Source organism: Hemicordylus capensis, chromosome 1 (genome assembly GCF_027244095.1).
Source record: "Hemicordylus capensis ecotype Gifberg chromosome 1, rHemCap1.1.pri, whole genome shotgun sequence".
NCBI lineage: Eukaryota > Metazoa > Chordata > Lepidosauria > Squamata > Cordylidae > Hemicordylus > Hemicordylus capensis.
The window spans coordinates 371,140,486-371,143,244 of record NC_069657.1 but is presented as its reverse complement, the minus strand read 5'-3'; positions in this window follow the sequence as shown (position 1 = coordinate 371,143,244).

The following is a 2,759-nucleotide window of genomic DNA, read 5'->3' as shown; positions in this document are numbered from 1 at the left end:
TGCTCCATTTGGGCCAATGGGGTTGAGGCCAGGAGGGGTAGGTGGCCATTGGGAACTGAATGAAAAAGAGAACAATGAAGCCTCTTAGGATCGGAGGGCGTCTGCAGCAAGGAGGAAAGAAGGAGAGAAGAGAACAGCTTCTCAGTCCCCGCAAGCTTTGCAGGATCAGAAGCAGTGAGGGGGGCATCCACTCACTCCCAGGCCTGCCTGCCTCCTACTCTGCCTGCTTCTCTCTCTCTCTCTCTCTCTCTCTCTCTCTCTCTCTCTCTCTCTCTCTCTCTCTCAGACCAGTCCAGGAGCCAGTGGCACCCTTTCAGCAGCACAGCAACGGGAGCATTTCTTCTGCTCAGCTCATATGCTTAGCACACATCAAGCAAGCCCAGTTCAGAGATCTGGGCAGATCAACTCAGCAACTTCTCTATGTTTCCACCAGCCAAGATGGGACTAATCTCATTCCCCACCCTCTCCTTTGCCTTACTCCTCCTCATCCTCCTCCTCCTTCTCCTTCCCCTTCTCCCGCAGTGGATGCCACTGATTAGTGGCACCTCCATGAGCCAACCGCCAGTTCTCCTCTCCCATGGCAGAGCAGGGGGCCATGATAGGAGGAAGCAGCACCAGCACCAGGCGAAGTGGCTGCCCAGACCTGGCCTCGAACCTTCCGCCTTTGCCTACCTGCCTGGAGGCTCCGCTCCGCAGGGCTAGGGGAGGTGGGTGGCCACCGCCTGGGCTGCCTGCCTGGGTCTCTGCCCACTGGGTCTTTGTGCCCCCCCCATGGGAGTGTGGTGGGTGGCAGCAATAGCAGTGGCTCCTCTGGGACGCGGAGTCTTGCGGGGGGGGGGCTGAGTCCTTGCCAGGCTTACAAGCCCCAGGTCAGGAGGTGCCCGAGCTGCCACCGCTGCTGCTGCTTACTCTCCTCATCAGTGCTGGGATGGAAGGACAGCCCGAGGTGCCAGGCTGGAAGAAGAGTGTGAGAAGGAGAGCACCGGGCTAGAAGGAGAGGATGAGTTAGACAAAGTGGGGAGCTTGAATTTCAAAGAGCTAGATCTCCCCTCCCCCCACACACACAGAAGGTTTCTCAAACTGGTACATTAGTTGAGGAATGAGAATAACCATCCACACCACTCCGCGCTGCAACACAGAATATACAGGGCAAGCCGCCCTACAACAGAAAAATACAGCTATTTTTCCACAACACATTTACCACACTATAGGGCTAAAATGAAACAATAAAATCCGGAAGTTGCTGTTTTTTCCAGTTCTTAGTTTTCGTGAGACTGCTCCCCCTGCTGTTAACGTTTTGAATGTGATTTGCCTGAATGGGAGCAATTTACTGCTGTTGAGCAGCTAAGCTGGAAAGTGCCCAGGAGATGTTTTTGAGACTGAGGACTGAACACAACTTGCAAGAGGAAAGCTGGCCTTCTGGTGTAAGTTCACTGCCCCATCCTACGAGATTCAGAATTTAATAGGTCTCTCCCCAAAATTATGTGTTTGTTAAATCAGCACTATTCCTGTGAAATGCAAGATCCAGCACAGTATAGCCAATGGTACAATTTTATTTCATTTGAAAACAAGCAAATGAGGTGTTTGGTGTAGACAAATATCTCAGAGATCCATCTCAGTCTGAGACAGAAATTTCTTCTTTCCACAGAACAGAAACCTAGTTCCTCAAATTAAGATGTCTGTATACTTCAATAGTCAAGGGTATTGATGATGGTTTTCAAACTAAAACGATGGTTTTCAAACCCCCTGCCCTCAGAACTCCTGTCTACGGTGATTTGTCTGCTGGGAGCGTGAGTGTGTGTGCGCACACACACACACACACTCACCATGAAACCCCTGCTTGTTTCAGAAGATTCTGGGATTCTAGTTGCACTCTTGATTTGCATTTATGGACACCCAGCCAGCTAGTTAAATTGTTGTTTCCTGCATTGTGGAAATTGTTAGTATTGGACAAGCTACATATTAAGACTGATTTTCTCTTTGAGGAAACCCCAATAAAGCGTCCAGGGATTTCTGAGAACACAATGTGAAAGCTGCTGCTCAAAATCAAAAAGAGGGGGACTGGTTCTGAAAGAAGCAGAATTTGAAACTTTTTTTCTTTACTGAAGATCCCCTGCTCTGCCTCAAAATTAAAAATGCATATTCTGTTCTAGCAGAGAATGGAAATGTGAATAGATTCCTTCAAATATTTGAAGAGTTAAAGACACAGAATCATAAATCCAGATGAGAAGTGGTCATCCTGTATGCAGGTGTAATAAAAAATTATATATTCAGACAAACTCATGTAAAGATTATTCTGGTGTAACACAATCATGAGGCTGTTATAATCTCCATAACCTACCAAAAAATGGACCATCTCCTTTAAGAGGTGTCCACCACAGTCCTAAGTACTTTTCTAAAACACCTCTCCATCTAATTTCCTCAGAGGAATCCGAAAGTACACAGCAAGTCTGGGATTACGTTACTGTGTGTATTGACCGACGGGAACAAAATCTTCTGACAAGCCGTTTGCTGGGTCCTGATTGGAAACTATCTTTAATTAAAACACCACATCAAAATCCTAAACCAATTTCATCCCAGCTTGGCTAAGTGCTTTGTACAAAACATTAACTCTAAAATCTCATTACACATTAGCAACCCCTCTGACGAACATAAATGATAATTTATCTCTAATGCAGTCAAAAGCAAGCCATTTCTTTTATTAAAAAAGAGAGGAAGAAAAGCACCACATGGACAACGATAGCTCTCTGGCTGTAGCA